This window comes from Beta vulgaris, chromosome 9, assembly GCF_026745355.1.
Source record: "Beta vulgaris subsp. vulgaris cultivar EL10 chromosome 9, EL10.2, whole genome shotgun sequence".
In the NCBI taxonomy this organism is placed as follows: domain Eukaryota; kingdom Viridiplantae; phylum Streptophyta; class Magnoliopsida; order Caryophyllales; family Amaranthaceae; genus Beta; species Beta vulgaris.
In genome coordinates this window covers 20,906,712-20,918,073 of record NC_079210.1, presented here as the reverse complement: position 1 = coordinate 20,918,073, position 11,362 = coordinate 20,906,712, and the positions used below count along the sequence as shown (strand labels likewise).

Genomic DNA, 11,362 nt, shown 5'->3' with positions numbered 1-11,362 from the left:
AATATGTAGTATATAACTTTAATGTTTCGATAATTCTAAAAATATAGCTAAATGAGTTATTTCATTAAGTGGTTGTTAAAGAGTCACCTTAATTGAACAAAGTTATTAACGATTAAGAAATAATGACCTTTAAGGAGACCCTTACGACGTTATAATGGCCGCTATGACCTTAATAAGCGCTAACTAATATTTAGGTTAAAAGCTAAATAATACGAAACGTTCTTAATAAAATTATTCTTGAATAGATTAAAGAAGATAAAGGATATTACAAGCCTCCCCCGGCTATCATGGTTGGTAAGCAGGAATTCAGGTAACGTCTACTGCTAACACCCGCATTCCCCTTCAAGTATGTTTTATGATCATGATTAATATTATGTTTTATATATGGATTGCGGGATGAAATGAAATGTTTTAGATGGTTATGATGATATGATGCTATGAAATGATGATGATGAAATATGAAATAATAATTATATTCACGGATGATGATATGCTTAAAACCAATGAAACATGATAAATTCAAGTGAAAGACGGTTCTTGGCAAGTATTCTGTTATCCCGGGTCGTGCACGTACCTTCCGGCCGGTTAACCACCTTCCGTTTAGTGAGGGCTATTGTCCTCGGGTGGCACCGCGCATTTGGGCAAATAACGCCACCTTCCGTTTAGTGAGGGTTTTGTCCTCGGGTGGCTGCCTTCCGTTTATGATGTTACGATGTTTTGGGGAGACGTCCCTTCCGTTGTACTAGCCAAGTTACCAAAGTAAAATATATGATGATGAACATGATAAAGAAGATAATGTAACATGCTATGATATGTTTGTGAAATTGTTTCACTTATTCTCTTCTCCCTCTTTATAAATAAAATGATGTGAAATGAATTTACGATGTTAGAGTAGTATGTTACTGAGCCTCGGCTCACGACGTTTTGTTTTATGTTTTAGGTATGGAAGAACAGATATGGATCACTATTATACTGCATTATGGAGATTATGTATGATTCTATGAGGTTTTAGGATATTTTGTATGATGGATAAACAAGTATTATTAGACGATGAGTATTTGTATAGTGAATTTTCAATTTTAGGCTATTATTTTTGTTTGTGGGCCATAACCCACATGATTAGATTATGCTTCCGCTGACGATTAAGGTTATGTAATTTTGTCGGGGCGTTACAGAGTGGTATCAACGTGTAACGCCCCGACCTCTAATCATCGTTGTTAAGTTAATTAATCGATTATTAGCAGCGGAACCTAGATAGTCGGTGCGTTACCGCCGTACTTTCCATAAGAAAAATACAAGGCAACATAATATCATAAACTTAAACATTTTATAACATGAAGCATAATAGAGGTCCAACATTAGTCTTAATTAACAGAAACCTTAGTTACTAATCAGAGTTTTGACATAAACTTAAATTAAAACCATGAGAGTCTAGATAATCTAGATAGTAATTAAATCCCCACTGCTACGCCATCCCGTTATTACCATCAGTACCTAAAACATAAAACAAAACGTCGTGAGCCGAGGCTCAGTAACATACTACTCTAACATCGTAAATTCATTTCACATCATTTTATTTATAAACAGGGAGAATAGAATAAGTAAAACATTTCACAAACAAATCATATCATGTTACATTATCTTCTTTATCATGTTCATCATCATATATATTTTACTTTGGTAACTTGGCTAGTACAACGGAAGGGACGTCTCCCCAAAACATCATAACATCATAAACGGAAGGCAGCCACCCGAGGACAAAAGCCCTCACTAAACGGAAGGTGGCGTTATTTGCCCAGATTTGCACGGTGCCACCCGAGGACAATAGCCCTCACTAAACGGAAGGTGGTTAACCGGCCGGAAGGTACGTGCACGACCCGGGATAACAGAATACTTGCCAAGAACCGTCTTTCACTTGAATTTATCATGTTTCATTTCTTTTAAGCATATCATCATCATCGTGAATAATTATATTCTTTCATTTCATATCATAACATCATCATCGTCATTTCATAGCATCGTATCATCATAAGTTCATAACCATCATAAAACATTTCATTTCCCGCAATCCATATATAAAACATAATATTAATCATGATCATAAAACATACTTCGAAAGGGAATGCGGGTGTTAGCTAGCTGGGGGAGGCTTGTAATATCCTTTATCCTCCTTAATCTATTCAAGAATAGTTTTTATTAATGAACGTTTTGTTATTTAGCTTTTAAGTCAAAATAATAGTTTAGCGTTTATTAAGGTCATAATTGTCATTATAACGTCGTAAAGGTCTCCTTAAAGGCCATTATTTCTTAATCGTTAATAACTTTTTAATTTATTAAGTTAATCATAATGTTGGGTTTATAATCTGATTTACTTAGTTTAATCATTTAAGTTAATCGTGTTACTTTAGTATATTGAGCTTTAGTGGACTGATTTAGTTAGTTTTACTAAACCACCTAACTTATTTACTAAAATCTATTATTAGGTTATAATTCATGATTTCTAAACTAGTTGAGTTGTTTAAAACTAATTAAAAACTAATTCATTAAGCATGTTGTTTATAATTAAGTTTAAGTAGGAGTACTTTATTAATCCTTAAAGTTCGTTTATAATAATTAGTTACTTGACTTGTTAGTTTTAAACGACTAAATAATATTAAAATAATGTTATGGGATCTATTATAACCTTAAACTTAATTAATTTATTATTGAACAACTAATTAGTTATTAACTATGAACTAGAATAATGTTATGCTTTCGAAATGTTATACATAATATGTAGTAATAAAACTTCAATGTGTCGATAATTCTAAAGGTATAGCTAAATAAGTTATTTCATTAATTCGTTGTTAAAGAGTCATTTTATTTATAAACAGGGAGAAGAGAATAAGTAAAACCATTTCACAAACATATCATAGCATGTTACATTATCTTCTTTATCATGTTCATCATCATATATTTTACTTTGGTAACTTGGCTAGTACAACGGAAGGGACGTCTCCCCAAAACATCGTAACATCATAAACGGAAGGCAGCCACCCGAGGACAAAAGCCCTCTAAACGGAAGGTGGCATTATTTGCCCAGAATGCGCGTGCCACCCAAGGACAATAGCCCTCACTAAACGGAAGGTGGTTAACCGGCCGGAAGGTACGTGCACGACCGGAATAACAGAATACTTGCCAAGAACCGTCTTTCACTTGAATTTATCATGTTTCATTGGTTTTAAGCATATCATCATCATCGCGAATAATTACATTCATTAATTTCATCATAACATCATCATCATCATTTCATAGCATCATATCATCATAATCCATCATAAAACATTTCATTTCGATCCCGCAATCCATATATAAAACATAATATTAATCATGATCATAAACATACTTTGAAGGGGAATGCGGGTGTTAGCAGTAGACGTTACCTGAATTCCTGCTTACCAACCGATAGCGGGGGAGGCTTGTAATATCCTTTATCTTCTTTAATCTATTCAAGAATAGTTTTATTAAAGAACGTTTCATTATTTAGCTTTTAAGCCTAAATATTAGTTAACGCTTATTAAGGTCATAGCGGTCATTATAACGTCGTAAAGGTCTCCTTAAAGGTCATTATTTCTTAATCGTTAATAACTTTTTAATTAAGGTGACTCTTTAACAACTAATTAAGTGAAATAACTCATTTAGCTATATATTTTTAGAAATTATCGAAATATTAAAGTTATATTAATACATAACATATAACCCTTTGAAAAGATATTTTTGTTATAAGAGTTCGTAGTTAATAACCAATTAATCGTCTATTAGTAAACTAATTTTTAATATACTAGAACCATTAATATTATTTTAATATTATTTAGTCATTTAAAACTAACAAGTCAAGTAACTTAATTATTACAAGTAACTTAAGAATTAGTGATGTTCTCATAACTTAAACTCAATTATAAGCTTAATGAATTATTTTTAATTAGTTTTAAACAACTTAACTAGTTTAGATATCATGAATTATAACCCAATAATAAATTTTAGTAAATAAGTTAGGTGGTTTAGTAAAACTATCTAAATCAGTCCACTAAAGCTCAATATACTAAAGTAACAAGATTATTAACTTAAATGACTTAGCTAAGTAAATCAGATTATAAGCCCAACATTATACTTAACTTAATAACACTATAATAAAATGCTAGATCAGCTTTAGTTTAACTCAATTAGTCCATCTAATAATAAGTAGCTTAGCTAATACTATAAAAAGTCTGATTTGAGCCCAATTTATGTACTTACAACAATTAAATTGAGTTAGTTTAAGTTTAACTAATAAAAATCAGATTTTAGAAACCCAACTAATCCATGCAATAATTAAACTAAGTTGGTTTAACTAATTTGATTTGGGCCCAATCTAAACTAACTTAACAATAGGTGGTAATTTGGGCTTGCATTAACATAAAACTTTAAGTCAATTTATAAGAGGGAGGAATAAAAGAGGTGGTATTATACCTCTGCTCTCTTGGAGCAGGGACGACCCAAGACAGGGCAGCAGCCCTCGGCTAGTTCCGGCGAAGATGCGGCGACGGCACGGAAAGTCGGCGGCGTCCCACAGAACTCCGGCGGCGGCGAAAAGCTCGAGCAGCAGCACGCGCGAAGAGCGAGGAGAGAGAGCGACGAGGAGAGAGAGTGCGTGAGGAGGAGCGAGAGCGAAGCTCCTGGCGCGGCGGTCTCCGGCGAGTGACAGCGAGGTGACGGCGGACTGGGCGCGACGCAGGTGGCGCGCGCGGTGGCCGACGGTGGCTGGTTGGGGGGGGGCGAACCAGAGGAGAGAGAGAGAGAGAAAATGGGGTTTTTCTTGTGGGTTTCCTTTAGTCACAATTTCAATTTTCCGGTAATTTGTTGACAGAACTTTCTGATTAGAGAGAGAAGAGATGATGAAGGTTGTTGTTGGTGAGTTCTTGATGTTGAATTTCCATGGCTATTTATAGTGGAGTTTGGAGGATTTAAAATCAGTGGTTGGGAGGAGTTATTGTAAATAATCTGAATTTGTCAACTTGAAGAAGCAATGGTGAGGATTGGTGATAGATTTGACTGAAAAAGAAGAGGAAAGTGAAGGCATGTGTGCCATGTGTTTGCCATGAGAATGAAGGAATGAAGAAGGAGGAAGAAAGTAGTCAACTTTCTCAGTTTTATAATTTTTTTATTTTTCTTTTAATTTATGAAATCTGAAAATAGTCATTGTTTCAACTTTCAACCACCTAATTTGGTGATAGTTAATTATAAGTCTAATATTTTCTTGTTAAACAATAGAATTACAACTTTTTACCAAGTCTAGTAATTTATGCTTAGCATAACATAAAGAAAATTTTAACTCTTAGTCAAATTAGTGATTAATTATAACTAATTAATTCATTAAACCTGGTTAAGTTATAGGATATTACATCTTTACCCCCTTAGAAAAAAGTTTCGTCCTCGAAACTTGCGATTTAGTCTCTCGATAAAACAACAAGCTAAATTCATTTAACAGGACCAAGATCTCAAGCCTTCATGGCTTCGTTAGATATTCAGCCTCCATTCCGCCATCATCTTTGGTATCTCTACTTCAACTCGACTTGCGAAATCGAGGAGCAAAGAAAACAAAAAGGGCAAACTTGTTGGCAATGAATTCCAACTAGCTCATTTGATGAGACCTCGTTTGAAATTCTTTTGGTTTCTCAAATTATCAAGATACATACTTTGAGTAACTACATATCATAAAAAAAAATGCATGATACTACGTACGCATTAAGAGGTAACTAACACCGATAATCACATGCACCACATCTTTACATAAACAGATTCATATTGCACACGCAAAAGCGCAAACGCTCAAACAGCTTGGTTCATCTATACCTAATTTTTAGCCAACCCATTAAACCTATTTAAAACTTTTACGCTACGATAAGGAGATCATAGCGTTCTTGAATCTAACCTCAAACTTTCTCAGTACAACTTTACTTTCCATAATATGTGTTGAATCCTTGTGAATTTAAATATCCATGACACTATTTCATACTACGCCCACCATTTTTACTTAGAAAGCTTAAACTCGAATGTTAATCATGCCCCTTAATATATCAACCCATTCTTTTCTTACTCTTTATCATTTGACGATTCTCATCCTGCTTGGTATATAATATACATTCTCTTATCAATTCCACAATATAAGCTTATTAAGGCATTCGTAAACATCACATTTTGGTTCACGTCTGTATAATAACAGTATCATCTAATAAGGTATTCACTAAAGATCCCTAAACCTAATATTTGTGCATTCCCAAATTTTCAATCATCACATTATCATACCAAATCAATATCATTATTATAGCCTCAACGTTAAGCACTTACTAATCTGACAATGTCATAACGTACTCCTTACCTAGCTAACATCAATACTCAAGATCTTAATTATTCAAGGCTGCACCGATCCAAATAATGTTTACTTCTCATCACAATTTCAATTTCCTCCACATTTTTCCATTATCCTATTTGATCACTTGAATTCATTTCTAGATCATCTCATTAACATATACAAATAAACCATTTATCTAACAACATTTCAAACTTAGAAATTTTTTGTCCCAAATCTTGGTAAAATAGAAAAGTCAAGCACTTATGCACATTAATTTTCGTCTCGACATCAACGCTTACTTCTTAATTATATTCCATATGGCTATTACATCTCCAAGTAGCAAATTCCTATTCCTTCAAGACATTGATTCGTCTAACTCTTCAATTACTTAGTCATAATTTATTTTTCACTACAATCCTATAACTCCCAAAAAGTGGTTCGCATCAATTAGGAAGTGCTTCAACCATTAAAACTAAAATCCTTAATAACTGAAGTAATGGTAATTGCTTTCTAATTCCTCGAGTAGAATTTCTAAATCCCTTCAAAATTTTCAAATCTCCAAAATCGTCATATGAACTCCTATAAAGTAAAATTCAGTCTTAACTTATAACATATAGCTTAGCCTTTTCATCATCCCACAAATAATATAACCCTACTCATCATATCATATCTAAATATTAATTCGTGTATTACCTCGAACATCAAATATTACTACTCATACCTCAAAAGATCATTCACCTTGGCCCCTATTACTCAAATAGCCATCATTTTATCCTCAGGTTATTCAATATCAATCTTCTCAGATAATTCCTGCCAAGTTTAAATCGCAAAATTTTCCATTTAACATCTTAAACTCTAGTTAACCCCAAAGGTTTAGGTTGCACTAATCTTCAAATAATACCTCAAAAGATCATAAGTTCAAATCCTTACATCTTTAAAATTCTAATAACCCAAATAATCCTCAACTCCTAATAACTCATTCATGGAAGTAAACCTCATATTTTTCATCCATTGTCTTATATCTCATCTTATATCAACCCAAATCGTCATTTACTAACCTCGAGTTTTCCTTAATATCTAATTTCCCAAAGGACCACTCCTAGGCGGTGCAAAGTCTATTACTCCGCACTTCCGACTACTCCTAGTAGCAGAGGTGATGATACTCTTCTTTTAAAATTTACTGACTTCTTATTTTCTAATGCAAGCCCAAGTTTGTAACCCTTAACCTTTAATATTTTATTTGGGCCTAGAACCTTGGACTCATGAATAAACTTAAGTTCTAAATCTGAATTATTTGTTGTTGGGCTAAAGGAGTTAAACTAAAGCTGCTGATTTAGTGCTTTAATAAGTCATGTTAGGTTAATTTATTAAGTTAAGTATAATATTGGGCTTATAATCTGATTTATTTAGCTAAGTCACTTAAGTTAATCTTGTTGCTTTAATATATTGAGCTTTAGTGAACTGATTTAGTTAGTTTTACTAAACCACCTAACTTATTTACTAAAATATATTATTGGGTTATAATTCATGATTTCTAAACTTGTTGAGTCGTTTAAAACTAATTAAAAATAATTCATTAAGCTTGTTGTTATAATTGAGTTTAAGTTATGAATACTTCACTAACTCTTAAGTTCACTTATAAAAACTAGTTACTTGACTTGTTAGTTTTAAATGACTAAATAATACTAAAATAATGTTAATGGATCTATTATAACTTTAAATTTAATTAATTTATTAATGACGACTAATTAGTTATTAACTATGAACTAGAATAATGTTATGTTTTCGAAAGGTTATATAATAGTAGTAGTATAACTTTAATGTTTCGATAATTCTAAAAAATACTAGAAATGAGTTATTTCATTAAGTGGTTGTTAAGAGTCACCTTAATTGAACAAAGTTATTAACGATTAAGAAATAATGACCTTTAAGGAGACTTTACGACGTTATAATGACCGCTATGACCTTAATAAGCGCTAACTAATATTTAAGCTTAAAAGCTAAATAATAACGAAATGTTATTATGATTGACCTTTCGAAAACATAACATTATTCTACTTCATAGTTATTAACTAATTAGTTATCCATTAATAAATTAATTAAGTTTAAAGTTATAATAGATCGATTAACATTATTTTAATATTATTTAGTCATTTAAAACTAACAAGTCAAGTAACTAATTATTATAAGTGAACTTAAATATTAGTGAAGTACTCATAACTTAAACTTAATTATAAACAACAAGCTTGATGAATTATTTTTAATTAGTTTTAAACAGCTTAATTGGGTGTTTTATTAAAACTAACTAAATCAGTCCACTAAAGCTCAATATATTAAAGCAACAAGATTAACTTAAATGATTTAACTAAGTAAATTCAGATTATAAGCCCATTATTATGATTGACTTAATAAATTAAACTAACATGGCTTAATAAAGCACTAAATCAGTTTCATTTAACTCCATTAGCCTAACCATTAGTAAGTAGTTTGACTAACACCATCAAAAATCAGATTGAGCCCAATTAATGAACATGCAACACTATTGAATTGGTTTGGCTAATATAAGTCAGTTTTCTTTAGGCCCAATTAAACTAATTAACACTAGGTAGTAGTTTGGGCTTGCATTAACATAAAACTTGAAATCAGAAATTTTAAAACAAAAATATCATCACCTCTACTACTAGAGCAGGGAAGACGAAAATTCCGGCAGGGATGGGACGTCGGCTCCGGTGGACGGAGAGCAGCAGCGGCGGTCAGTGAGAAACGACGGCAGCGTGGCGTGGTGGCTGGGTCTCGACGGTGCTGCGCGCGCGGCAGTGATGCGCGAAGAAGAAGAGGAGTGAGAGTGTGCGAAGAGGAGAGTGAGAGAACGAAGCTGCTGGCGGTTTGGCGGAGCTCCGGCGGCGGGCTGGTGACCGGCGAGTGAAGACAAGGAGGGGGCAGGACTGGGAGCGGCGCAGGTGGCGCGCGCGGTGGCCGACGGTGGTCGGTCGTGGGGGGTTCGAAACAGAGGAGAGAGATTATGAATTTGGGGTTTTCTATTTTCTTTTTTTTCTTTTTTTTTTAATTTCTTTTAGTCACAACTTTTCCGACGATTATTGACTGAATTTTCTGATTAGAGAGAAGAGTTATTGTTGTTGGTGTGTTCTTGGTATTGAATCCATGACTATTTATAGGGAATTTTGGAGTTAAAATCAGTGGTTGGGAAGAAGATGGTGATGTAAATAATCTGATTTTGTTAACTTGAAGAAGCAATGGTGAGGATTGGTAATAGACTTGACTGAAGAAGGAGAAGAAGAGAGTCAAGGCATGGGTGCCAAATGGACATGGTGGAGTAAGGAGGAAGACACCATTAATGGGGATTGACCATAGCTTTCTCTTTTCCTTTTTCCCTTTTTGTTTCCCAACCAAAAATCAGAAAATTTTTCATACTAACACCTTCAAACGTGACTTAATGAAATCTTGGGTGAAATGTTAACATTTTGTACTTTAAGTAAATTATCAACTATATTAGCCTTCTTGTTTGACTCATGGCATTGTAAATTATAAATTATCGTCATAATTTAAGTTGGTCAATTTTTATGTTGAAAATTCTATAATCATTTTATTGTACGTTGCTTAATTAGTGGAATGAATAAAATAAAATATACTCTAACTACATTATTATGTTAATTATTCGCTTAAATATGTTTAAGATTTTTAGGATATTACATCGTGAGCCGAGGCTCAGTAACATACTACTCTAACATCGTAAATTCATTTCACATCATTTTATTTATAAACAGGGAGAAGAGAATAGGTAAAACCATTTCACAAACATATCATAACATGTTACATTATCTTCCTTATCATGTTCATCATCATATATCTTTTACTTTGGTAACTTGGCTAGTACATCATAACATAGGGGACGTCTCCCACTTCATAACAGTCAGGCGGTCACATCATAGGTGACAATTGCGGTGCCCGTATCATTTAAACAGTTAGGCGGTCACAACATAGGTGACACTTGCGGTGCCCGTATCATAAACAGTCAGGCGGTCATAACATAGGTGACACTTGCGGTGCCCGTATAAAATAGTCAGGCGGTCACAACATAGGTGACACTTGCGGTGCCCGTATCATACTGCCAAGAACCATCTTTCACTGTACTTTATCATGTTTCGTCTCTTTTTACATATCATAATTACATTACATTATTGTAATCATAATCATGAAACATCATTAAAATCATAGTGGCATCATACTCATATTTTCATAAACATCAAAATCATTTCATATCATCGAAAATCATCATATTCATAAAACCTTTATCATCCCACAATCCATACATCAACAACATAGTGCGAAATACCATAAAACATCATTCGAAAGGGATTTGTGGTGTTAGCAATAGACTTACCTGAATTCCTGCTTACCAACCATGATAGCCGGGGGAGGCTTGTAATATCCTTATCTTCTTTAATCTATTCAAGAATAATTTTATTAAAGAACGTTTCGTTATTATTTAGCTTTTAAACTTAAATATTAGTTAGCGCTTATTAAGGTCATAACGTTCATTATAACGTCATAAAGGTCTCCTTAAAGATTATTATTCCTTAATCGTTAACAACTTTTTAATTAAGATGACTCTTTAATCAACTAATTTGGTGAAATAGCTCCTTTAGTTATACTTTTAGAATTATCTAACATCGTACTTAAAGCTATATTAATACATAACATATAACCCTTTGAAAATATATTTTTGTTATAAGAGTTCGTAGTTAATAACCAATTAATCGTCTATTATTAAACTAATTTGAAATATACTAGAACCATTGACATTATATTATTAAATCAGTTAAACTAGTAAGTCAAGTAGCTGGTTATTATAAGTGAACTTAAGGATTAGTGAAGTGATGATAACTTAAACTCAAATTACAAATAACAAGTGCAATGGATTTGTTTAAAACAACTCAACTAGTTTAGAAGTCATGAATTATAACCCAATAA

General features: G+C 32.9%; 1 long non-coding RNA gene across 1 annotated transcript; it reads right to left on the bottom strand.

The window, feature by feature from the left end:
* Positions 1 to 1,308: 1,308 nt before the first annotated feature.
* Positions 1,309 to 10,838, bottom strand: LOC125493409 (uncharacterized). The gene is made up of 2 exons (XR_008967640.1): positions 10,773 to 10,838; positions 1,309 to 1,494 (listed from the first exon to the last, which is right to left on the bottom strand). It is a non-coding gene; the product is annotated as an uncharacterized LOC125493409 (long non-coding RNA).
* Between the last annotated feature and the right edge of the window lie 524 nt (positions 10,839 to 11,362).